The sequence below is a fragment of the Leopardus geoffroyi genome, chromosome D4 (assembly GCF_018350155.1).
Source record: "Leopardus geoffroyi isolate Oge1 chromosome D4, O.geoffroyi_Oge1_pat1.0, whole genome shotgun sequence".
NCBI classification, from domain to species: domain Eukaryota; kingdom Metazoa; phylum Chordata; class Mammalia; order Carnivora; family Felidae; genus Leopardus; species Leopardus geoffroyi.
The window spans coordinates 68341007-68369000 of NC_059342.1; the positions used below are offsets into that span (position 1 = coordinate 68341007).

The window sequence follows — 27994 nt, forward strand, 5'->3', positions numbered from 1 at the left end:
GTACAGTCTAATTTTAATGACCCCTGGATATGCCCAGTTGGAGAAATAATTCTCTTCTCCCAATAGGGATCCCTTTTTCCTACACTGTCCCAGAAGGAAAATCTGGCAATGTCCCCCCAAATTTAAAAATACAACATAAGTTTTTCTGAAGCAGCAGAGTTATATATTGATTCTTTTGAAAAGTTATTTATTCTGCATTTACTGAGCACCTATCACATGCCAGACACTAGGCGAGGTATAGAATATAGGTACAAAAAGTCATAACCTCTTATTTTAAGAAGCCCAAGCCTAGTGGACAGACCAAGTGATTGAAAAAATGGAGGCAGCTTATGGAGTAAAAGATTATGGTCTTTGGTGTCTTGGATTTAAATTCTGGTTCCATCACTTAATTAGCATATAACATCAGGAGAATTATTGACCTCTTCAAGCCTCTTTTTTCCTTATCAGTAAAATTAGTTACAATAATATCACCAACTTCATAGAGGTGTCAGGTGAATCAAATCATAATACACCTGTGCAACATGTAGCTAGAGCCTGGAACAAATGATAGTGCTTCTAGTTGAGTCTGTAGAAGTTCAGAGGAAGAGCAAGTAACTCATCCTGGAGAAGTCAAAGGTCTCATGACAGAGATCAGATTTGAGCTGGTTCTTAAGGATGAGCAGGAGATCAAAAAGCAGAGGGTCTAGGGGAGTGCATTCTGATAGAGGGATCAGTTTATTCAAACCTTTGAAAACCCAAAGAAAATTGGTCATTTACAGAGCAGCAAATATTTCACGATGCCTTATATATTGCTGGGATAGTGACAGTAATGGAAACGTATGAGATACCAACATTCAGAGAAAGAATGAGGATTCTGGGATTTCTTTGTCCAATGGGAGTACAGGGCACCTGGGAATCCCTGCCCAATTACCACAAATCATTGTGTCCCAGGTAAGTGGGTGTCAGAACAGCCATTATCTCCTATACATGCATTAAGATGGTGCCTTTCAGATGGATGGAGAAGTTGAGGGTCCATTTACAGTTCCTTCCAAATGACTCGCAGTAATTCACAATATTTATTATTCAGAATCTGAGTGAAGCAGGGATGGTGAGTTGGCGGAAGTCAGGGGGAGTAGGAGATGGCTTGACTCCTGGGGGAAAGGTTGGGATGTTCAATGAGATAATATCCATAAAGCACTTTGATCTCCCCGAGGCACCATGCTACATCTCCTGTTTGGAGACTATGAGATCTGGTGAGATAATGTTTCTAAGTACAGATGCCAGAATAAAGGAATGCTAGACAGAACAAAGGGGAGAAAAGACTTGCTCCTTAAGTAATTTCCCTCATCAGCACCAAGGCTAGAACCAGCCATCACAATAAGCACAAAGAAATGCCAGTTTGCCAATATGGGGACTTGGGTCTAGATATGCAGGTCTACACGGCATCATCTTTCTCCAGGAAGAAGCCCAGCCCTTCCCACACCAAGCTAAATGCCAGGCTTGCATCAAACAGACTGACAGGGCTCCTGAGCCTTCCTCTCTGCTCTGGCCCTTACGCTTTCTCTCTAGCTCAGTTCATGTCCCATGTCCCCACCTAATTCAGATTGCCAGTTTTGAAAGAGGGAAAGAAGACCAGCTTCCAAATTTCTGACTAGCTGCTTACTGATGCCAGAGGCCTCTTGTGGTTTCATGCCATAGAAAGAATACATACTTTGCCCCAAGATGGGCAAAGGAGGGCTGGGCTGGGCTGTGTAAAGTAATGTTCTTCTTCTTTTCTCTCACCCTGCTCAGTGCCTCCTTTTCTCTGGATCATTCCCTCCTCCCTGCCTGGCATTACGAGGCACAGAAGACCCAGTCCCATGAAACTCCAGACAATCAACTCTATACCCTTAAAGCCAAATTCTCATGTAATGTTTCACATGGATCCTTACAGATCTTTATCATGGCAACTGGCTGGCTCTTCATCCAACCTATTCACACATCCTGAAGAGAAATTCAAAAGGGTGTAATAGTAAAATATTCACAAAGAAAAGAGAAGTTTAATTCTCTTTGTCCCCTCACCCAAAGTTTGCCCCCTTTCACCATGACCCAATTTTATGTCCCTGATGATTCAACTTGAATAGGATCCACTATAGAATTCCGTCTCCTCACACATTTACATCAGTTAGAATGAAATTAACTGCTGTAACAACTGATGTCCAAAATTGCAGAGGCCTGACTTTTTTAAAAAACTTGTTAAAAAAAATCAATTAATTAATTTATTGTTTAATTTATATACAAGTTACTTAGCATATAGCGCAACAATGATTTCAGGAGTAGATTCCTTAAGGCCCCTTACCCATTTAGCACATTCCCCCTCCCACAACCCCTCCAGCAACCCTCTGTTTGTTCTCTATATTTAAGAGTTTCTTATGTTTTGTACCCCTCCCTGTTTTTATATTAGTTTTGCTTCCCTTCCCTTATGTTCATCTGTTTTGTATCTTAAATTCCTCATAATAGTGAAGTCATATCATATTTGTCTCTCTCTGACTAATTTTGCTTAGCATAATACCCTCCAGTTCCATCTATGTAGCTGCAAATGGCAAGATTTCATTCTTTTTGATTGCCAAGTAATACTCCATTGTGTGTGTGTGTGTATATATATATACCACATCTTCTTTATCCATATCTTCTTTATCCATATCTTCTTTATCCATTCTTCTTTATCCATATCTTCTTTATCCATTCATCCGTTAATGGACATTTGGGCTCTTTCCACACTCTGGCTATTGTCGACAGTGCTGCTATAAACACCTAGTAGTGCAATTGCTGGGTCGTAGGGCAGTTCTATTTTTAATTTTTTGAGGAACATCCATACTGTTTTCCAGAGTGGCTGCACTAGTTTGCATTCCCACCAACAGTGCAAAAAAGATCCTCTTTCTGCACATCTTTGCCAACATCTGCTGTTTCCTGAGTTGTTAATGTTAGCCATTCTGACAGTGGGAGGTGGTATCTCATTGTGGTTTTGATTTGTATTTTTCCCCGATGGTGACTGATGTTGAGCATTTTCTCATGTGTCTGTTAGCCACCTGGATGTCTTCTTTTGAAAAGTGTCTATTCATGTCTTTTGCCCATTTCTTCACTGGATTATTTGTTTTTTGGGTGTTGACTTTGACAAGTTCTTTATAAATTATGGATATTAACCCTTTATCTGATATGTCATTTGCAAATATCTTCTCCCATTGTGTCGGTTGCCTTTTAGTTTTGTTGATTGTTTCCTTCACTGTGCAGAAGCTTTTTATTTTAATGAGATCCCAATAGCTCATTTTTGAAAAGCTTGTTTTTTTATTCACGGTCAAGGTGTGTGTTTTTCTGCTGTTATGGGAAGCATGTCAAGGGGCAAGGAGAGAGGGTGGTATGGACCAAAAATGTCCCCAGTGTCATGGCATTAGGAGATGGGCTTTTGGGTGGTGATTAGGTCATGAGAGTAGAGCTCCCCAAAATGGAATTAGTGTCCCAAGAAAAGAGACCCAACAGAGATGATCTCTCTCCACTATGTGAGGACACAGCAAGATGGCATCTACCTGCATCCTAGGAACTGAATTGGCCAGCACCTTGATCTTGGAAATTCCGGCCTCCAGAAACATGAGAAATAAATTTCTGTCACTTAAGTCACCAAGGCTATGATATTTTTGTTATAGCAGCCTGAAGCAACTAAGACAGAAGCGGCTGTGTTTCATTCAGAAATCAAGTTGTCGCCTTGAACGGCTCTGCCATCTTCATCAGGTGGCTTTCAAAGTCATCCTGGGTGTCGACTTTCACTTTGCAAAAAGGAGAAGAACATGAAAGGTTGAGCGTGAGAGACTGTTGCAGTCCAGGCCTTGAAGGGGTGCGTCTCACGGCCGTTCATATCCCACAGACTAGAATCAGTCACACAGCCCCAGAGAATTGCAACAAAGGCAATGTGTTGTTGTAGTCTTGCCACCGCCACAGGAGCAAGATAAAAAGGTTTGATGAAGAACTGCCAGTTGCCATGATATGGATTGCAAAGGATCCATGCGGGACATTACATGAGAATCTGGCTCTAAGGGGACAGAGTTGAGGTGCTGGAAGGAGAGCAGCAGACTTGTGTATCTAACTTAAGCCATGGAGACCACCGAAGATGTATGGAAGATGAGATGTTAGCCCTAGCTCTCGAAAGCTGCTTGCAGGGACCTTATGATCTAGGGAGGTGGACACAGGGCTGAGGTCCTAGAGGCCCGAGCAGTGGGGAAATGCCACATGCTGATAATTGCAGGCAGAAATGAGAAGAGCAGCCACATGGACAGTGAAACAAATGTAGGGCTCAATGAAGGAAGTGGTTGAAGAGCTCATCCTTGCATAGTCTAAGGCTCTGAGGAAAATGGCAGACATGTGGGAGCAGAGGAGGCCTGTGAGTGGGCATGGAGACCCTCTGCGTATGAAGGGAAGTGGCACGGAGGTTGGTAAATGACATAACTGGGGGCAGGAAAAAAGCTGTGGGATTGCCTTAAAGAAGGAGGAGATGCAGACAATGTTCTAGATGGTGAGTGGGAAGGTAAAGGCATCCCAATGCCACCAAAGGTGCTGAGGTGGAAGGTGTGAGGGGGTGAGCAGCCTTCAGTCCAGGTGAAGCCATGGAGGCCCGCACCAGGAACCCAGTGAGGACAGGCAGGGTCTTACAGAGGCCAAGCATGGAGGTCCAAGGGGAGAATCACCGGGCACTTGGGCTGGGGCTGAGTTGGGGTGGGGGGGCGCTTTCAGAAAATGGGAGACTACAAGTCCCCAGGTGGACTTTGGGCTGAGGGAGGCCGTGTGCCCCGAGTGATGACCAGTGCATTCCACTGTATGTAAACTATACCTTGATTTACTTAAAACTGGAATAAAAGCTCCTGAAGGCAATTTTTAATTAATTAATTTATCTTTTAAGAGAGAGAGAGAGAGAGAAAGTGTGAGAGTGAACGGGGGAGGGGCAGAGAGAAAAGGAGAAAAGGACACAGGGCTTCAGCTCTTGAACCACGAGATCATGATCTGAGCTGTGAGATCAAGAGTCCCACGCTTAACTGACTGAGCCACCCAGGCGCCCCTACAATTTTGTAAATTATGTAAATTACATAGAAAAGTTATCAACTACTTCCCCCAAATGAAGAGGTTTGTGTTATTTACACATTTTTATAGAGGCATAAAATATGAACAGGATAAAATTACTTTAAAAATGTATGTCAACAGCTAATAGGTGAGTAATAATGAATATTTAAGCAAGACCTGAAACTCAAAGAAAGAAGTCATTCTGCTGCTTTTTTCCTCACTCACATTAGGCTTATCTGCACTGGCAAATGTTGCGACAGAGAAGCAGAATTCGAGTTTCGTCGGGGAAGGAAAAGGATGGATTCTACTTTAAAGGTTAAACTTCGATCTGGGAGCTGTAACAGCACTGTCAAATAATGATTATTGTTATTTTTACAAATCCATTTCACTTTAAAACAAGTTGGGAAATTTCTGACTTAGTTTAAATGAGACCTCAATTCTCCCAGGCCTGATCAGCCACCTGAGGCAGGGTCTCCTGCTGGAAAAGTGCTGTGCTGAGTCATTAAAATGGCAGCTCCCACTGAGAGAAATAACGGAGCCAGATTCTCCAGGCAGGGCTGCTGAGCAGGAGGGGGAGGGAGGGAGGCAAGCTAATTTTTCTAGGCAGATCTGAACGCTTCTTTTTCTTAGGCACTCTTAGTCAATATTTATCTAGCTATTCAGAGAATTATAACTAATCATTTATCTCTTTTCCCTTTTCATTATACTTCTCTGCCTCTTTGTGGTACAGTGAACTTGAGCAACAGAAGGAAGTTCTTGCCTTTTTATTGCACATCTGAAGGTATCAGACGTAAAACTTCTGGCAGAGGAATGATCGGATTGTGAAATTCAGACCGTTGGTGCAAGACCTGTGAAAAATAAGCTCTTCCCCCATCTCCTTCTGGGTGTAGATTTATAGAGAGTTAGACGTTATGAAGTATGATTTATTTTTCTAGAATCTTTTTTATTTTTATTTTTTTGTACATTTTGGGGTGTCACTAACCCAGTCCTTCTGTGACTTTGGACATTAGAGCAGTTTCCCTGGGAGAAGAAATGTTGTTTGCCATTGCACAGTACAGTGGGACACACAGCAGGTGTCATCTGAACAGTAAAAGGTCTCAATTTGCATTTCCGTAAGAACCTTGGAGGCCAAGGCCTTCCAGCAAGCCCTTTTGGTGGGGGAGGGGGAAGCACTGACATGCCTGATCACAGTCCCCAGAAGACAAGAAGTCAGAGGATAAGAAGTCAAAGGTCAAGGTCCCCTGGAAACACTGTGAAAGGCAGTTTGTGCACAGATGTTTTCTTGGGAAGGAAGCGAAGGGAGCAGAAGGGAGAGTCGAAGTAGGATGCAGCTCCAGTGGAAACCCAGGGGAGCTCTGAGGTGACTCCTCAGTGAGGTCCAAAGCTGATATGACAGCACTGGGTCTCTGTGTCCCACACTGACCAGTGACCGGATGGCCTCTTTCCCAGGGAGGAGCTACATTGGGAGAAGCAGCTCCCTTTGGCTAAGGACAATTCCCATAGACTGCAGTCTCCCAGCAATGGGGCGCATCCAAATGGCACACCACAGCATCCACTATGGGGCCACTTTTTACTGCCCAAGCCTTTCTTACACTCTAAGGGACTCTATCACTTGCATAGGGATTTTCATTTGTATGATCCTTCCGCATCTACTGTCTAGTTTCATAAAGCATATGAGAATGCTAGATGGGAAGGGAAACATGAACTAATTCAACATGCTCATTTTATAAATGGAGAAACGGAGGCCAAGACAATAGCAATAATTCACTCAAGGTCCTATAGTTATAGCAGAGCTGGGACTGGAATCCCGGTCTCTGACTTCCCCACTCCCAAGTTCTTCCCACTATCCATGGCTGCTGCTTCCATTTTATTCTTACAGCGCCCTTGAAGAATAGGCAGGAGAGGTATTGTAGATGTAGACGATACAGATACAGACACAGATATATAAAGACAAAGTGACACCAAGGCTCACAAAGCGAGAACGTCCGTCTGATGACAAAGCTGGTTCTCTGTGAATCACATCACACTGAGGGCCTCTCCCAAGGGCACCCATCTCTATTCAGTTCAGCTCAATGGTCCTTTTTTTGAGCAAATGGACATTGTGCTAGGTCCTGGTGATCTAAAGATTAATTAGATACTATATCAACTTCCAATGAGTTTGCTCTACATAAGTGGGGAAAAAAGAAGAAAATTACAAATCGGTTCAATGTCACTCAGTAAACGTTCTGATAGAACTAAACAATGCTGTCAGGGTACAAAGGAGGACCCCAACTCAGCCTCAGGGCTTCCTGGAAGAGACAATACCTGAGGTGTTCTTATTTATTTATTTATTTATTTATAGATCGAGAGCATGTGAAAGTTGGGGAGAGGGGCAAAGGGAGACAGAATCTTAACCAGGCTCCACACTCAGCATGGAGCCCAACACGGGGCTCAATCAACGATCGTGAGATCATGATCAGAGCAGAAATCAAGTTGGAGGCTCAACTGACTGAGCCACCCAGGTTCCCCCCCAAGGTGGTCATGTTTGAATAAGAGACCCAACACCTCATTTTCCCCACACATCTCCACCAGATTTTCCTTGGCATTCCCTAGCTCAGGTGGTGGCTCCATCATCTACTCAGTGACTAGAGCTGGGTACAAATAAGAGGGGGCCAGGGCGTGGCCTTCTTCCTCCTTCATTCTACCCGCAACAAGCCATCTGCTGCTGAGGATTCATTACTAAGCTGTCTCACCACCCCTAACCCTCGCCTTTGACTTAGTTTATATATCATGACTTCTTAACTTGATGAGTAAAACCACCTCCTATCTGGTCTCCTTGCCCCAGTTTTGCTCTGCCCTTTCCTTTCTGTCTGTACCATCTTTATACAGGACAAATAAAGTCTCTGCCATTCCCTGTTAAAAATCCTACGGCGACCTCACACAGCTTTCTTCTAATATGAAAGCCTTGACACATGGTTTCAGATACTGCTCATCTGCCTGGAAAGTCCTTAAATGAATCCCCTTTTTACCTTGCAAACTCCTGTTCTTTCTTCAACACTCAGCTCAGACACCACCTCCTCCAGGCAGCCCTCTCTGATGTCCCCATTGCACTCTGTGTTTAACCCAACTGAGCCTTTATCACACAGATCAGCACTCACTGATATAATTTCATGTCTTTCCTGCTAAGCTATTAGGTCCTAGAGGGTTAGAGGTTGTGTGTGGGGGTGGGGTGGGGGGGTTGCTTGTTTGATTTGTATTCCAAACACCTGCACACGGAAGCTGATCAGTACTTGTGGAAGAGAGGCAATTTGGGGTAGCAGGAATGGCTTGAGCAAAGGCATGACAGAATGTAACAACGGGGCGCTTAGGGTTACATGGCAAAAAGTATCATGATAATGTAAAGCAGGAGAGGGTAAACTTTTCCTGTAATGGGCCAGAGCATACGTATTTTAGGCTTTTGGGGCCAAGAGGTAAAGTTCAAGACACTATGTTGGTACTTGTATAACCATTTAATATGCAACTGTTCAGAAATATAAAAACTAGTCTTAGCTTTTGCTCTGATCATGAGGGCCAGGTTTGGCCCATGGGTTGTCATTTGCCAGCTCTTGCCACAAAGGATGATGAGTTCCACAGTCATGGAAAAGGCTGGAGAAGTAAGTGGTTGCCTAATTGTGGAGAGCTAAAATGGCAGGTGTAAGACCTCGGATTTGATTCTATAATCAATGGCAAGCCATCAAAGGGTTTTAGGCAGGGAAGTGAGTAGATAGGATCTGTATTTTATAAAGGCTCATTTGGCTAGAATGGAGAAGTAACTCTTCATCCGGGCGGGACAAAACTGCACCAACCCAGTCGCCACCTTCTGACTCCAACACAGAAGCATCTCAGATGGATCCCAACACCATCTCTTCTCCTGAATTAAGAATTCCTGGCAGAGAGTCCCCAGTGACTATAATCTCTTATATCTTCCTGTATGGAATAGGGGCCTTGGATTGGGAGAACATTGCAAAGGGATCACTTTCCTCTGCCCTTCCATGGAAAATGAATCAGATCATTTATAACCAATGGAACAGGGCCCACAAAGAACATTTCCTGTGGATCTTCAGATCCAGTTCTGCCTGGATCTCCTCATGACAATAGTTGTGTATCTGACCTTGACTTCACATTAGTCCCAACTCCCACACTTAGTTCCAAAACAGGTATTAAATCACTCAGGAGCTAAGCCAAGCCAGGCTGAAAGAGGAAACAGCCTTGGCCAGGTCTGTGCTCCAGCACACTCTACAGACATCAAAACAAAGACAGGGTAAAAATCTAATGAAATCACTCTCAAACAATGAAAGCAAGATGTTGACATCCTTTTCAGGGTCTGGCCATAATTAAGACATAATTGTAATGTCCATGGATAAGACAAGCAACTGAGTCAGAAGGCTTTCCAGCAGGAGGTCTAAGTCAGATGATGACAATTACTGGATATTACAAATTTGCACAGGAGTTAAATGGATATCTGCTTTGGAATATCTGTTTTGATTTAGCGAGGCCACCCCCAGAACGATTAACTTAACAAAGGCCTCTAGGGTGGCCACACCCACTTTTATTCCCTATATTAACTTTCTTCTCCACACTTCCCTCTAAGAAAGCAACCTTGACCCTGGCTCTACTGATCAGCTGAGGTCATGGTAAGCATACTTCACCATTGTCTTTCTGGTTCTGCATTCTGTACTCAACTTCCTATAGAGGAAATGTGTTTGTGTTGGTGTGAGATCCGATCTGTTAGCTCCAGGTTACAATGAGACCAAATTAGTCACTCAAATGCTGAGTCTTCAGCAACTCTGTCCTTCCCACCTACCCCCTCACTTTATTCAGGTGAAGTGGCTTCCTTAGGGTTCTGCAAAGATCCTCTCTATACTATGTCACTAAGGAAGGATAGAGGTCAGACTTGACCAATGTTCTCTGAAGAACTTTTGGTTTTATGAGTTCTATTCAGAATTGCGCTTTAGAAACATAGCTAATATGTATTAAATAACTTGAGATTGTCCAACTTCAAAAGTTTTAAATTATCTTAAGAAAGCCATCATGAGAAATGTTTACAATTCTCCCCTAATAATCTATCTAATATGCTGATGATCAAATATTTAAGTTTTTTTTTTAATGTTTATTGATTTTTGAGAGAGAGAGAGAGAGAGAGCAAGAGAGCACGAGCAGGTGAGGGGCAGAGAGAGAGGGAGACACAGAGTCCAAAGCAGGCTCTCGGCTCTGAGCTGTCAGCACAGAGCCCGACGTGGGGATCGAACTCACAAACCGTGAGATCGTGACCTGAGCAGAAGCCGGACGCTTAACCGACTGAGCCGCCCAGGCGTCCCTAATCAAAAATTTTAGATGCACTATAACAACAAGTTGCTAGGTCTCTTAAGGATCTTATGGTTCAGACCCTCATATTTTAACAACTAATATCCAACTTTTAAACGGGTATCCTGGTGGGGAATGTGATTGAGATTTTGAATTAAACAGAATCTGTGTAGAATACTGTGACTGTAGCAGATTATCCCACTAAACCCTTGGCTGCTGGTGACCTGCAGAGCAGTTATTTCCTGCTGCAGCAAGACTTCTTCTGTCCATCTTTAAAGAGAAGACCTTGCCTAACAGGATACATTTAGTTGGGGAGTCCTTCTCAGAATTACAGGGCTCTGGGAGTTAGAGGTATTTATAGGACATTTGTAAAGGATTATTTCTGGATTGCTAAACCACTTAGTGACTTGTTTTGAGGCTATCCAGTTAAGACTAGGGTACTGTCTAAGAGGAAAAGGAAGCTCCAGGGGTAACAATAACCCAGACATCCCCCACCCCTGACCACCACTGCCCTTAAACCTTTTGATAACTGATGAAGGGAGGCCTATGACCAGGTATTAGAATTCTGCCTTTACAAGATTTTTCTCAGTCCTTATTTTATGCAGAGAGGTCAGGCTTAAGTGCCTGGGCTAATGTTAATCTAGGGTAAAAATCTTAATTTTTAGTCTACAACTCTCATTATCAAAGGCCTATATATACGTGAGACCAGGTACTCAACCCACAAATCCAAACTTCCTTAAGATAAGCAATCATTCACAAATTTGGGGGATATGTGCAGTGTGTCATGGTGTGTGGTCAGTCAGAATGGGAACCTGCCTTGGTTCACATCACACATCCTCCTGCTTAGACGTCCACTGGCCCGTAGAAGTAAGGAGCCAACATGTGAGAAAGGCATGGGTAGTGATAAATGCTGCATCCACTATTCCAGGCTTAGCCCACCATCCAAAATCACCCAGATTATAGGAGAGAGATTGCTTTTAGTATGTGGGTTCTAGGCCAGAATTCACCAGATGAAGGAGAAATTCTGAACGTAACTTGCTGAGAGAAGGCCGTAAACTAGAGGAAGTGCAGAAATCTGATAAAATTCCAAAGTGGAGATTGTGTGTGGACCCTTTGATCCCCTAAATGAGTTAGGTGTCAGATGGCTCAAGTTCCTGTTGATGAGTGGCTCTTGGCTTCTGCTTGGCAGACTCAACTGTGTTGGGCTATATGGGGGTAGTTCTCCTAACCAGAGCTCTAGACAAATATTTCATAGAATCACCATGACTTTTTCGGGGCTCATTTCCTGCACTTTGACCACACGCAAGGGCCCGAGTCTCTCTCACCTGATGAGGGAGCAGTCCTCAGTAGCCAGCTCTGTTGTACTTTCTGTATAACCCCAAACTCCACAGCAGCACTGCTTCCCCTTTCAGATGTCTCCTGGTGCCTTAGCTTGGGGTCCTAACTTGAACAAAGGTCATAACCAAGTCTACCTCTGGTAGACTAAGGCACTGACCATGGCCCCCTAGGCCGGCCAGGGCAGGATGGACCATTGTGGGAGTGCAGACATCACTTAGCTTTGCAACTCTGCCTTCCCCCCGAATGAATGCCATCAACACCCAATCTGTTTCTAGACCTTGTGAGACAAAAAATCTAGTCACTGCTGGAGAGCACCTCCCTGTTACACCACCACGCACTCATCAACTCTGAGGGACACTGCATAATCCCTTGGTAAAGGGGAGAAGCTAATTTTTGGAGCTGGCCGGGTTCACTCGAGTGCCCCTGAGTTTGGAACGGAGGGAGTGGACACACCTCTGACACAGTTCTAAGATGAGAGGTGGGCGGAGAGCAGGGCAGCTCTGTTTTACAACAATGGCAAGCATGCGTCAAGTGTTTACTACGTGACAGGCATCGTCGAAGGAATTCGCATGTATGACGAGGTCATTAGAGCCTCCCAACAATCAGACAAAGTATGAACTATTTTTGTTCTTAAATTATGAACAAGAAAAGTGACGCACAGAGAAGTGAAGGAATTCGATGCAGATAGTGAGGGGTCCTCTGGGGAGCCAAGCCCAGGCTGCTGGCTCCTGTGCCCTTGCCACTACGCCACTCAGCCCCTGCGAGGACTCTATTTCACATCTATCATTGAATCTTTCCAGGGATTCTAGAGCTTTACTAACCCCATCTTACAGATAAGAAGTTGAGTCTCAGAGAGGGTACGTAATTTTTCCAAAAAGCACAGGGTTAGTCAGCACCCAAGCAGGGATTTTAATCCCTGCCTCCAAAGCCCACACTTTCCCCCATACCACACACTCAATAGGTTCATTTTCCAGAAGTTTTGAAACCTATGAGGATGAAAGAGAGAAGTGGGGAAGGGGGGAGGGGGTGGGAGACCAACTGAGAAGGGAGGGAAAAAAATTGATATTTAGGGAACAATTAAATTAATGAAATATTTATTTTTCACACATGTTACAGATCTGAAGTTATATTGCATGAGGTTCAGGACATAAAAATATATTATGTGTTACTTGTTTGCAAATAAAATGTCCAGGCCTCATTCACTTCATGAACTAGGAAAGGTTTGAAACACATTGGGACAACTGAAAAACAAACAAAAACATAAGACCCTTAGGGGATACAAAAAAACCCAAAAACATGTTTTCCATTCATTTAAAAAAACACTGTCATGATTTCTCCTCGTTGGTTACTAAGGGCTCTGAATCAGTCGCACACAATTTGCAGTTGACCGTTTGAGAGAAAGTATTTTGGCCCAACTCTGCGGCTTCCCTGCCTTGCCCACAAAGGGTGGCACGCTCCCGAGCGCTGCCGCCATTCATCAAATGGGCTTGGCTTTTAGAGTCAGCTTTTAGAGCCACCCCGTGGGGAAGGGCAATTGTTCCCCACGGTCTCAAGGGAAGACATCAGTTTGGCGGTGACAGTCCCCGAACCACATGCATAATTGTTCTGAGAGAAGTATTATAGGACCAACAAAAAGAAATCTGTGCTGTATTATTTTGCAGGTTCCAACTGGTTGGATATAAAACAAAACAAAAAAGAAATTACATACTTGATGTGAAATTAGAGCATTTAACATTTCTGTTTCTTTTAGACATTTTAATCTATTCCTCCACGAGGATAGCTAATGGTTGTCTAAAAAGCTTTTGCCACTTTTCTACCGCATTTTAAGATGCCTATTTTCTTTAGCTGGTCCTTCCAACAAAACCATGTTCATTTTGTTCTTAGGATTTATTTCCAAGGATACAGTTCTTAGAGTAATTTAGGAATTATCCAAAGAATTATTAAAGGATTTAAGAGTCTTAATATAGCAGTATTAATTTACTAAGGGAACCTTCAGGAAATTTGCTTGAATGTCTGGTGGTGAGAAAAAAAATCTTAGAAAAAATAGAGTCATGGGCTTCGAAATAATTAATAATAAGAGAGATGGAGAAATGTAATTGTTACAAATAGAAGTTTTTTCACATATAAATGAGTATGTGTATAGATTACACTTACATCAGGCAAATTCCCTTGATGGTGTTGTGCTAATATTTTTTTCCCCAACTACATTATATTTTTCCATCATCAAGAAGAGATGATGTGTAAACTGATCTACAAGGAAGGGTGATGAGCTTGTTCATGAACACTTTATCTACAGTTCTACTCCTAAAGCAAGTCCTCCTTTGCTCCTAGGCTTAATAATAAGAACGATTTGGGTTTCAAAAGTCATATTTAATATCAGAAAGCCAGTCCTTTATGTATTTCCTTGTGTTAGCTACTGCTGAATGAGTCAGATGGTCTTCATTAAACGATCAACTTTGAACCTAGCAGAGTACACAAAGCACAATCCGTGACTCTGCCGACTCTTCTTCCCCCTTGTGCACATTCGAATGTTTTCATCCATAACAGATGAAATGCATCACCCTCACTAACATATCACCCAGTAACAAGCAGGACACAGAAGTTCTCCTCCACGGAATAGTTCTATAATTTGTGGGAAAATGCTGTGAAGGCTACGTGTGGGGGAGCAAGAGTCCAGAAGGCGTGCTCAAGTGCCCAAGAGGATTCATAACTTGCCTTCCAAGGTGGCAGGTCTGTTCTTTCACAGAGCGCCAGCCTTTCTTTCACAGAGCGCTAGGGGATATTTTAGAAAGAGCATCTGGGGTGGAGCTGAATGGTGGGAAAGAGAGAGAGTGGTTACCTTTCCATTGGTGCAAAAGGAGAGAAAAGAAGGACCCCTTGTGGGTGGGCAATAGAAAGAGAACCAAAGGAAGGGGAGATGTCTGAACTTGGGGTTCCAGGCCAAATGCTGTATAATGTATGTGCTAACCCTCTTTGTTCATTACACAAGGAACAGATTGCTCACAAATGTAGTTGGATGAGTTAACTCTATAGAGGAATTCAGAGAAGAAGACAGAGAACAAATGTCCAGTTTACATTCTCTTGAAATCAACACAAGTAGCTGTCCCTACCTCCCAAATCTGCAGGCTTGAAAATGAGCTGAAAAGTTGTGAATGGTGTTCTGCTTTCTAGAAAATGAGTGGTGGAGTATTGACCCCAAGCTCCTTCCTATGTAACTCAAGAGGAGGACCTATTTTATAGTGAAAGTGTTAGAGACTATTTTTTTAAGTTTATTTATTGAGGGAGAGAGAGAGAGAGAGAGAGAGAAACGATTGGGGGAGGGGCAGAGAGGGAAAGAGAGAATCCCAAGCAGGCTCCATGCTGTCACTGTCAGCTCAGAGCCTGACATAGGGCTGGATCCCACGAACCATAGATCATGACTTGAGCCGAAATCAAGAGTCAGACGTTTGACTGAGCCACCCAGGTGCCCGTAAAGTGTTAGAGATTTTTTTTTTTTAGTGCAAATCATTATACATTTCTTTAAACCCATAGAGTGTACAACACCAAGAGCAAACCCTAGTCTAAATTATGGACTCTTTAATGACTTGACAATGTAGGTCCATTAAATATATCATTGTGGTGGGGGATATTGACAATGGGGAGGCCATGCATGTGTGGGGATAGAAGGTATACGAAAAGTCTCTGTATTTTCTGCTCAACTTTGCTGTGAACCCAACACTGCTCTAAAAATAAAGTCTATTTTTTAAAAAGCAGTCTCTGCCTTTACCCTAAATTGACTTTGTTTCATACCATTTATCACTAAATGAATGGCTAATGTTTTTATGACTTATCTGATTTGTTTTTCTCTCTCTTCTCACTACAGTGTAGGGAAGGGACTTTGTCATTATAACCATTGTATTTCCAGCAGTTTGAAGATGTTTGGTACTTAGTAGGTATTTAGTAAGTATTCATCGAATAAACAAATGATAGACCATAAATATACATGATCCCAAATGAATGATCTTTGGTAGAATTCAATAATTTGGTAGGCATGTGACCACAAGCAAATCACTTCCCATCTCTGGGATTCTTTTTCCAAGTCGTCCAATAAAGAGCTTTCCCTAAATCAGCAGTGAGCAATCCCTGGTATGAAAAGTACATGTGGCCCACCTAGTTACACATATGATCTAATTTGTGTGCTAATTTATGATAAGTAATATCATCTTTGATCTAATTTAAGCATGAAGTTAGAAACTAGAAAGCTGCTTCCTTTGTGCAACTTCTCCAATATGCACAGAAATTAACATTTCAGCGACTAAAAGGTGGTGCCAAATTTCTCACTGGCATTTTTCTATTTAATAAGCAGCTAACTTAAGTTATTAAAATATACATTTCTCTTCAGGAATCAATAAAGCTATTTTTGTTTTCATTCTGACTAACAGAAAAAATTGTGCATACCTTTTCTCCCCTTCGTTGGCCCTGGTACAAGATAAAAAGGTTGCTGATACTTGGTAGACTCTCTAACTCTTTTTGGAGATAAATGACTAAGGTTTATCAAAGAGGACGTGGAGGTGGTGTGCAGCCAATAAATCTCAATTAGTCTATAGTAATTCTGTACTATCGTTACAAATCAGGGGCTCATAACTAAATCCCCTGGAACGACTGTGCTTCCTACATTTTGTTAACTGCAAGGTAAGGTAATGGAAAAACAAATGAATCACCAGCTCCCTTGACATCTATTATTATTTAGGGTGATAGGAAGAGGGGTAAAGGAGGCAGCTGGCAGGAACTGGGTTCTTTGTTTTAACTCCACACTTGAAGACTCTGGCTCTTCTTTATGGATTCTGAACTTCACGTGTAATTAAATCTCCAAAGAATAGAATGACGATTGGCAAGTTGCCGCTCTAGGAAATGTGATTGATTGAACAATACATTTCCAACTGTTCTCTCCGCTTCCACACTTTTCCTTTTGCAAGGCATACTAAACACCACCATCATGATACTGCCTAGATCTGACCATATTGCTCTCCTGCTCAGAAACCTATGAAGTCTCCCCAACACCTGGAAAATCCAACCGAGGGTTTTAGCATGGCCTTCAATGCTTCTGGTCTTTGCAGAATGAATGCTCTCCGTGAACTTCCTGAGGCCCTGAATGGATCCTAGATGTTCCTCTTTTCCTCTGTGTTTCCTCTCTTCCTCCAGACTGAATGTACCTCTCTGTCCACCGCCCCCCACTCTTGCCAGTACCCTAGAAACTCATAGCGATGCCCTCCTTTTCTGGAAATCTTCCTATAGACCTATAACTACACATGCTCTTTGGGAATTTTCGATCTCTCAGATTGACAGTGACTCATTCTGCCTTTTAATAGACTTAATTATTTGATTCTTATTACCGTTTCAAGACTATAAGCTTCCTAAAGCCTGGGACCAAGTCTCATTCATCTGATTCCAAAACTGCATTCTTTCCACTGCTACAAACTGCTTCTTTCCTTAGGAGGAGCAGCTAAACCACTTGGCAGTAGTCTATCTCCTTGAATAGGAAACATTCCACCGGGACTCGAAACTTCTCTTTAACACATAGGTGGCCTTAATTCTATCTCCTGTCACCCATTTAAAGAAAGACTGTGAGTCACAACAGCAAGACCCCCGCCCTCCCACCCCCCACAGTGAGGTCAGCACATGATAAGAATGCCTGGTAAAGACTACACCAGCCCGTCCTTGTAGCTAAGCAATTGTATTTGCAATCCAGAAAGGGCCGGAGGTGATCCCCTTCCCCTTGGCACCTGTATTAGTTTCCTGTGGCTACTGTACCTAATTACTAGGAACTGGGTGACTTAAAACAATATTCTCTCACAGTTCAGAGGCCAAAAGTCCAAAATCAAGGTGTCTACATGCTCTCTCTGAAGGCTGTAGGGGAATCCTTCCTTGCATCTCCCTAGCTTATGAGCGATCCTTAGTATTCCTTGGCTCATAACTACATCACCCCTATGCTTGGTCCTCACATGGTGCTCTCCCTGTATATCTCCTGCCTCTGTGTCTCTTCTCTTTTGTGAGGACACCAGTCATACTGGATTAAATTCAATTATCTTAATTTGATTACATCTGCTGAGATCCTACTTCCAAATGAGCTCATGTTCACAATTCCTGAGGGTGAGGACTTGAACGTATCTTTTTGGGGGACACAATTCAACCCACGGTGGCATCCACCCCCTCCCCCCTTGTACGGCTTACTATTCATAGAGAGTTACGTATGTCACTGTTCATGATCCTGTCAATGAGCTTGAACCTCCCACTCTTCATGGTCCCTCGCAAAGACAACACTAATGCCATAATCTTTGAAAAAGAAAAAATGATTCCTTTTTAAAACATTGAGCTATCATTTTTAGATTATTATCTTTAATTGTGGCAAAATACATATAACAAAATTTTACCACCTTAACCATTTGTAACTGTACAGTTTCAGGGGCATTAAGCACATTCACAGTGTTGTGTAAACATCACCGCCATCCATATCCAGAACTCTTTCCATCTTGTAACACTATAAACTGTGTACCCATTACACAACAACTTGCCATTCCCCTCCCCCATGATGGCTTTTCTAAACACAGAATCAGTCACTAATGACTGATAATTGAGTTGGTCTAACCCAAGGTTTTTATTGTATACACACACACACACACACACACACACACATTGAGATTGAGTAGAAGTGAAATAATGATACTGGTGATAAAGTCTCCACCATAGGTAGGTATAATAAACTAGTCTGGTACAATTGAGAAGAGTTTTATGCTGCTTGTCCCAGAATGTGACCCAATTCCCTCATTTGACTGATGAAATTATTGCCTAAGCAAAAGTGACTCAGGCCTCTTGGGGATGTTTGTGGTAAATCCTCATGGGAAGGTCTCACTGGCCTCATTTGAAAGTGCATCCAAATCAATGCTACAACATTTGTTTATAGCTCTTATCTGTGTCAGACACTACTCTAAGCACTGGGACACGGAAATAATACATTCCCAACTTCAAGAGCTCAAGCCCATAGTAGATATAGATAGCTAATACCAGGAATATCTGGTATTTGTCTTTTCTTTCTTTTTTTTTTTAATACAGCTTTTCTATCTTTAAATATATTTTAAAGGATGCTACATGTCAACTATACTTCAATTTTAAAAAAGGATGTTAAATCTTTCTTTGGTCAACTTCCTCTTCTTTACTTCTCTGCTTAATCAGTCCCAGACCCCTGGTATTGTACTTTTAAAATATTTTTCAGCAGAGGAGCGTGCCTGGGTGGCTCAGTATGTTAAGCATCCAACTTTTGATCTCAACTCAGGTCATGATCTCACAGTTTGTGAGTTTGAGCCCCACGTCGGGCTCTGCACTGTCAGCCCAAACCCTGTTTGGGATTTTCTCTCACTCTCTCTGCCCCTCCCCTGCTTATATGCTGCCTCTGTCTCTCTCTCTCTTGCTCTCAAAAAAAAAAAAAAAACCTTAAATATTTTTCAGCAGGGATCAGTTTGCAAGGAAGGATAAGGTATTTGTGGACATGAAGGAGACACTGGAAAACACAAATCTGAAGTTCAAGAGAGTTCTGTGCTGGAAGGAAGGTTTGAGAGCCGCTAGCTGGCATTGGTCAGAGGACATCTAATGGAATTGTTCTCCATGAGTGTCCTATCTGGTGCTTCTGCAGATTTCCCTGGTCTGAGGGAATGCGTACTCCTTCACAAAAGTAATATTGCCCAGAAGACTGTAGTGTACCTTTTCCCAGAAAGCCCTCAGACATCCTGAACCTTCTCTTTCTTTTTCTCTTAAATGTTGATATTCTGTCCTAGATCCCTTCTTATGGTCACTTTATACTGTCTTCCTGGTCCATCTCACATAATCCTGTAATTCTAATTACCATATGTAATTTGATGACTTCAAAATTTAAATTACCAACACAGACCACATTCCTCAAACTTAGAATCCCAGATCCAATTGCCTATAGGCATTTCCACTTAGAAGTTCTACTGGCATAGTCCTTGAGCATGTCTAAAGGTTATCTATGTCCCACTGCCGAATCTCTTCATCCCATGCTGTACTGTGTGTGTGTGTGTGTGTGTGTGTGTGTGTGTGTATTCTTTTATCTTGGTGAATTGCACTAGCATCCATATCTTTCTTCCCTCTATCAGGGAGACCTGGATGGAGAACAATATAACTCAGAGCTGCAGGATTCTCAACAGTTTGGAGTTAGATCATCTTAAATTCAGGGAGATGTAAGAACACATCAAGGAATGATGACACACTCTCCAAATCCCGCAATGTTGTGTTCCCCATTGCAGCAGTGCATCAGAAATTAGGTAAGACTGAGACTTGTAGAGATTACCATTCCAAGAATAGACACACTGGGAAAAAATAAAACAGATCAATATTCTATACTCCAAAGCCAGGATTTTCAGAGCTGTTCACTAATGAGTCAGTGACTTTTTGTCCTTAATTTGATGAATGGGTTTTAGTGACTATCGCTAATGAGAAGACAGAGAAAAAAATGTCTTTATATAGATTGTGGGATTTTTTTTCAGTTTGACTCCCTATTACTTTTCAATGTTGGATAAAAGAAAACAAGCAGGACAAGAATTACCCGGAAGGGCTGATTTAATTTGGATGATGTGCTTGTTTTTGGTAGGACCTTCGTGGAATGTACTCCTGGAGGTACTGGACCTTTGATGGAAAATATACCTAATACTGTAGTGCTCTTTGATATTATTCTTTTGATCTCACTAATGATATTGAGTATTAAATGTCACAAGAAAAATATTACACAATGGACCCTACCCTTCCAATTACAGAAATTTGAAGGTGTTCCTAGAGTTCCATGGAGGAGATTTTAAAAAATGATTCTGGAATTATGAGTGAGTTTATTCAAAGCTATCAGGTCAAGAACCCAGCAGCAATAAGGTCCAGAGTCCTGGTCTCTGCATCATTAGAAAGGAACACATTGGCCAGGTCTTCAGGCCCCTGGTGGATCACTTGAGCTTCGTGGGTCCAGGGTTCCCTTTGGGGATGATGAAAATGTTTTGGAACTAGATAGAGGTGCTGGCTGTACAATTGTAAATGCACTATGTGTCACTGAATTGCTTACCTTAAAATGGTTAATTTTATGTTGCATAAATTTCACCTCAGACACATGTTTAGAAAATCCTGTCAGCTGGTAGTGGTTGAACTCTCCTGCTCCAATGACTTCCTAGTTCCTTGGCAATGAATCCCCAACTATTACCATGTGTCCTAAGACTCTACAAATCTGGCCCTGCTTCTCTCATCTCTTTACCTTCATGGTTGCTTGCTTTACACTAGTCACACAGCCTTGTGGGCTCCTAAGCACAGTCAAGTTTGTTTTCATCTCAGGGTCTTGGCACTTGCCGTTCCCTCTTCCCATAAGGCCCTTCCCCTGGTTTTGTGCAGGAACCATCGTTTTCTTATAACTCAAGTCTCAGCTCAAAGCCACTTCCTTGGAGAAGTCTCCCCTGATGATCACATCTAAATTAGTCTCTCCTTAGGCACTATTGTAACACTTGGATTTGTTTCCTTTCAAGCACTTACGCCATATGAAATTATTTCCTAATTCATTTTTTACTTGTTTAATATGTTTCTCTCCAGTAGAAGGTACATAACATGTGAAGAAGAATTTTGTAGATTCTGTTCATTACTCTATCCCCACCTCCTGACACATGAAGGCATCACAGATTCTTTGTTGCATAAAGAATTGGAAGGAAGGAAGGAAGGAAGGAAAAAGGGAGGATGAGAAGGGGGAAAGAAGGGAGCGAAGGAGGGAGGGAGAGAAGAAGGGAAGGAGAGAGAGAAGGAGGGAGGGGAGGAGGAATGAATGACCCAATGAAAAAAGGAAGACTGTTATGTCATATCTAGGCAGGGTTGGGCCAGAATTCTATAATAGATTAACAAAGTCGGCCGGGGGTGTAGAACAGTTTTGAAGAGACACAAAGGCCGTGGTATGCAGATAAATGTTTACTAACTAGTTCTCAGAGTTGGGGCTGGGGGTGGGAGGTGATGTCCCGACTTGTGGCATTTGTCAGTTTACATGGTTTAAACATTCCCATGGCTGATTTCAAGCAATCAGTGAGTTGTGACCTGGCTCACAAAATTCCTGAAAACGTAATAATCAGCTCTCGTGAGCTGGTCCAAGCCAATTCCGGTGCACCACTGGAGGAAATGACGTGTACTTGCTGTCCCTGAGATAGTTCCATACGTGCCTTTTACAGAGAGAGAACCTGAAGCCCAGAGAAGAAAAACAACTGGATCAAGATTACACGGCAAGTGCACAGCAGAGGCTCATTCCCTGCTTCAAGGCTGTTTTTCTTTGTAAAGACCTCCAGGTGCTGTCAAAAGAAAGGTACCAAGAGACACAGCACAAGCTTCTGCCTTAAGAGGGTTTATTGAAAGAGCTGTGAGGCTGTGTGGCAAAAGCTTCTGGCAAGGACCCAAGCAGGTTGACAAACTCTTTGCTTGCCAGAAGTTTGGCTAGCCAGGAGGATTTTCAACACTTAACATTTCGCCCGGGGAGGCTCCTCAGGAAACTGTTGGCTTATTCCGCCCCCCCCCCAACCCCGTGAACCCAAGTTGCTTCTTCAGGCTGATGGACCTTAGCAAAAGGACTAAGGAGCTGACTGGCTATAATTCAACTTTTATATCTCAAGGAGTAAAATTTAGGGACATTTGTAAAAATTGGTTTTTGTTATTCAAAACAGAATTCAACTCAAAATCCAAAAGAATACTTAGGACACACACACACACACACACAGGAAGAAAAAACAAAATTCCTTCCCCTGCAACTGCATTTCTTATCAAGGTCTATTGTAACACTGAGCATGGTGTTCATTTCCCAGGGATATCCATGTAGTTGACTATTGGGGCTCTTTAAGAGCAGAAAACTTTTTTTTTTTTTAATGTTTCCAACGTTTATTTATTTTTGGGACAGAGAGAGACAGAGCATGAACGGGGGAGGGGCAGAGAGAGAGGGAGACACAGAATCGGAAACAGGCTCCAGGCTCCGAGCCATCAGCCCAGAGCCCGACGCGGGGCTTGAACTCACAGACCGCGAGATCGTGACCTGGCTGAAGTCGGACGCTTAACCGACTGCGCCACCCAGGCGCCCCAGAAAACTTTGTTTTTAATATTAAAGTTTATTTATTTATTTTGAGAGAGAGTGTGTGTGTGGGGGAGGTGGGGGGAGAGGGGCAGAGAGAGAGGGAGACAGAGGATCCAAAGCAGGCTCTGTGATGGCAGCAGACAGCCTGATGTGGGGCTGGAACCCATGAACCACGAGATCATGACCTGAGCCTAAGTCAAACACTTAACCAACTGAGTCACCCAGGCACCACAACTTTACTTTTTTTAAAATATTAAATTATTATTAATTATTAATAAATATTAAATTTTATTTATTTATTTTGAGGGGGGCAAGGGGCAGAGAGAGAGGAAGAGAGAGAATCCCAAGCAGGCTCTGCACTGACAGGGCTCGAACCCACGAACTGTAAGATCATGACCTGAGCTAAAATTAAGAGTCAGACGTTCAACCGACTAAACCACCCAGGTGCCTTGAGCAGAAAACCTTTCTTACTCATCTTTGTTTCTTTCCTAAGTTTGAACTCTCAGAATCTCCCAGACATCTCACACAGGGCCTGACTGATCTGCTGACCTGAGAAACATAGGATCCCACGACCAAGCAGAAGGAAACAGCAGGTAGGAGGCCTGCGTTCTAGCCCTAGCTCTCTGACTGGATGGTACGGACTTAAACCATTTCCTCTCTTAGAGCCTCAGTGTTCTCATCTGCAAAATGAAGCCACTGGACCACAGAATGGCCAAGGTCTCTCTGGTCTCTCTTAAAATCTGAGTATAGGACAGTTTTCAGATTGCTAGGATGCAAAGTTGGTGAGCTATTTCAGAAGGTAGCCCTGTTCACCTTTGTAAAACTGAGCAAAGCAGCACTAAGTGAAAGCACATAGTCTGTAGAGCCAGGCGGCCTTGTACTTTTAATCCTGCTCCTCTCCACAACTAGCTGTGTAACATTGGGCAAATTACTGTGCATCTCTGAGCTTTGCATCCCTTGTTTGTAAAGAGAGACTCTTAACCTCTTAATGGGGTTGTTGTGAGGAGTAAATGAAAAAAGACAGATGAGGTTCCCAGCACCTAGTAGGCAGTCCGCGAACAGTCATGTCTTTGCTGTTTTCCTTTTTTCCTCCGCGGTCAATTTAAATATGTACAAAGGCAAAAGGAATAATATCACTCAAATATTTTGGAGTAACTACATCTAACATTTGGGTTGGATTTGCATAAGATAAAAGATCACTGAACCTCCCCCCACAATACGGCATGCAAGCTTGCTACAGTGACAAACCACACTCTTCTCTTGGCTGCTGAAATCGATTTATCCATTAGCAAGTTTATTAGTGCTTCTTCTACCCAGTGAGGCTTGTCTGTAAAATGGAAAGGTTCATAGATTAATAGAAGGAGGGGAAGGAGGAGGAGAAGGGGGAGGAGAAGGAGAAACCAAGTGGAGAAATGGCTGTGCACGGCTGCATCTGGCCCCTTCCGCACAAGGGTTCACGTGTGGGGAAACATGCAGAGGAGGAAGGTCTAAGCCAATGACATTACTTGAGTGACTCTGGTCACTTGTGCCCTTCACTTCAAGGGCAGCAGTTAGAGATTTCATCTAGAATCAGTCTTTTTTCTGTTTTAAGGTTCTGTTTCATGTGACTTAAAAAATTATTATGCAGTTCACCCTTATGAATCACAGAGGGACACCTGGGTGGCTCAGTTAAGCGTCAGACTTTTGATTTCAGCTCAGGACATGGTGTCACAGTTTGTAAGATCAAGCCCCACATCAGGCTCTGTGCTGATGGCACTCAGAGCCTGCTTGGGATTCTCTCTCTTCCTCTCTCTCTGCCCCTCCCCTACTCGTGCTCTATCTCTCAAAATAAATAAATATGAAAAAAAAAACTTTAAAAAATGAATCACAGAAGAATAAGGAAAAAACCAAAAACACTGTGTTTGCTTCTAATATTATATATGCTTATAATTTTTACTATGCATTTAGTAGCATTACATTTACATTGGTGGGATTAAACCAGACATCAGATTTAATGACTTTCATCACTTAATCAGGAACAACCGTTTTTCTATTAGTAGAAACCAACATCACCATCCGTTTTTTGGTGGCTTATTATTATGTTGTATGGGTCTAGAAATACTTAGTCAACCAATCCCCATTATAGGCCATTTTGGTGTTTTCACGACTGTGCAAACTCACAGAAGCACTCCGAAAGAAGTTAGTCTGGTCCTGAAAAGACAGATCCTAAACAAGTGGAAGGAACAGATTACCATGGCAGGAAGCTTTGGAACTCTGCTGCCCCATGCTTCCGGCACTCTTCCTAAGCACAGAGGGAGAGAAGGGCTAAGGCAGTCTCTGCAGCTGCCAAAAATTCTGCAAGAATTTTCTTCTTTTTAATGCCATAGATCAGGACTTGGCCAAATCCAGCCCTCCACCTGTTTTTGTAGGGCCTGGGAGCAAAGACTGGTTCTTACATTTTCTTAAATGCTTGACAATATCCAAAGAATAACGGTTCATGACACATGTGAATTATGGGATTCAAATTTCAGTGTCTATAAATAAAAATTCTTTTCACCTCACATAGTTACCAAAGTTTTATTGGGACACAGCCATGCTCATTCATTTATGTGTTGCCTATGGTGGTTTTGGGGCTATGATGGTAGAGCTGAGCATCAGCAACAAATATCTTCCTGCATATGGTGCCTAAATTACGCCTCTTATATAGTTTGCCAATGGCGGCCAGGGTCTATTTCCTACTCAACATTAAAACTTCTTGTGTTCTTCATTATGTCTAACAGTCATTAAAATCTGGAACTTTATAATATTATAATTTCTAGGCTTGGAGAGATGTTGGGCTCTAGACCAGCTCTGTTACTGATGAATTAATGCGACTCATTTTTTCTTCAGTTTCCCAATCTGTAAAATAGGCAAGCTGAATTAGATCTCTAAGGCACTGCGTTAATTTATCCATTCCACAGATACGTTCTTAGTGCCTACTACATGCCAGCCTCCAAGAAAACTCTGGAACTTCCTGATAGTGTCTATGATGTAGGACAATATTCTGTGCTTTCCACTGACATGCCAACTACAACTGATGAGAAAAGGAAATGTAAAGAAATCTACCAGGAAGAAATCCAGAAGGGTCCCGCACTGTAAATGTAGGCAAATGACTTCTCCTTGAAATTAAATTTAGGGTCTCAAGGAATTCCAAAAGCAAGAATTTCTTGCAGGAGACTCTAAAGAGAAAAGGGTGTATCTTGCACCAGTACCTTCTCCTCTCTTAACCTTTCACCCACTCCAATCTGCCAGAGGACCTCTGCCTGAAAATACAGTTGTAAGATGTCACAACTCAAAGGGACTGCTTCATTTGATGGAGAGGAATTATAGCCCAACTCTTTTTCATAAAAGTTTCAGATCTTTGTGACTTTCTGATTCAGTAATCACTAATTGAGCTCCTGCTGTTGGGCACATCTGTGGCTTGGGGTGTGCTGTGTCTGGGGAGGGGGGCGGAAGTCCTGATGTGACTTCAAAGCCTAAAGTTTCTAAAACTTTGGCTCTTTGTACCCAAATAGGGTTCCTCAGGGGACACCAGCTCAGGGACTTTCTAAGAGAGAAAGGCTGACCTTTTCTAGATTTCTCAGGCATTGTAAACCAAGGACACTTTGAAGCCATGAATGTATCTTTATAATTATTAATATAATAATAACAGCTAATATTTATTAAGTATATATGTTCTAAGCTCTGCATTAAGTATGCTATATGCATTTTTGCATTTAATCCTTATGATAACCCCAAAGATAAGTATTATCAGTTTGTTTTCCATGAAGAAACCAAGGCTCAAGGAACCTAAGCAACTTGTTCAAAGTCACTCGATTAGGTTGAGATACACCAGAACCAGGAGTCAATGTCTCCAACTCCCAAGTCCTTGTTCTTAATCCTAAACTATGTTACAGTTTTATTACCCTCTTTCCTTTGAATGCATACACACCCAATTCCTTCGAATTGCCTCCGCTTTCTGTAATTTGATTCAATTTACTCCAACTACTACTTAAGTTTCTACTCAAGGTCCCAATAAACAGCCCACCTCTGATTACTTTGAACAATTTTCTGCTAAACCTTTTTATGTGTGTGTCTTGATTAACAGCTGGTTTATAGCAGTCACACAGAAGATCTCATCTTAATTATGATCTAGCATCTCACATCCACTAGACTATGTTCCTTAACATCCGGGGTTCCCTTAGCTTATCTCTATCGGCAGAGCTTAGCCCAATCCTGGTGTACCAGACAAGAATACCATGGTAACAGTCACATCCTTGAGCCCCTCCTGATGGCTCCTGGACCTCCTACAGACCCTGCTGAGGGCTCAGCCTTAGGCAAGCATGTTTTATTATGTGATCCTCTCTTTTTTATTTATTTATGTTCTGTGGGGGTGCTTAAACAACAGAAATTTATTCCTCACAGTTCTGAAGCCTGGCCACTTCAATCCTGGTGAAAACCCTCTTCCTGGTTTTCTTGCTGTATCCTCGCATGGCACCTTTACTCTACATTTACTGGAAACGTAGAATGGGGTGCAGGTGTGATAGGAAGGTGGGGAGGGAGGAGAGAGAGAGACTGAGAGGAATACATTGGAGATAAGGGTAAAACTTTAGAATGACAAGACCTAAATTGGATTGTTGATCCAAAAGATTGGATGGACAGAGGGAAACGGAGCGTGCCATCAAAATGCAGTTGAAAGACCTGCTTGTCTGTGAGTGAGAAGAACCGGAGAGGGCCAGCAGAAAGGGGCCTGGTGAACCCCCCAGGAGAAGAGGAAGGCCACTATTTACAAGGAAGAGGCGGGCACCGAACTGTTGGGCTCATTTACAGGGAACGGAGAAATGCATCAGAAGGAAGGGGGACAGACTCACAGCCCAGGTTGGCTACCTCCTGGATCTGCAGCAGGATCAGTCTGAGCCTCTGTTTCCCTCCTCTGTAAAGGAGCCTCTATTGTAATAGTTGCTTTGGGGGGTGGGGCATTGCCGTGACAATCGAGAGAGAGAAAGGGCTTGTATACTGTGTACACCGTTTCTTGCCTTTTATTTATTTATTTTGAGGGAACATTCATGAGACAAATGCTGACTCAGGTGAGGAACACCCATCGCCTTTCTTTAATTTTCTTAATGCTTATTTTTGAGAAAGAGAGAGACAGAG

General features: G+C 42.6%; 2 long non-coding RNA genes across 2 annotated transcripts in view; both read right to left on the bottom strand.

The window, feature by feature from the left end:
- LOC123593719 overlaps positions 1-27994 on the bottom strand; it is a 208176-nt gene that overhangs the window by 36331 nt on the left and 143851 nt on the right. The window lies entirely within an intron of this gene.
- LOC123593721 lies at positions 21688-27966 on the bottom strand. The gene is made up of 2 exons (XR_006710478.1): positions 24945-27966; positions 21688-21965 (listed from the first exon to the last, which is right to left on the bottom strand). It is a non-coding gene; the product is annotated as an uncharacterized LOC123593721 (long non-coding RNA).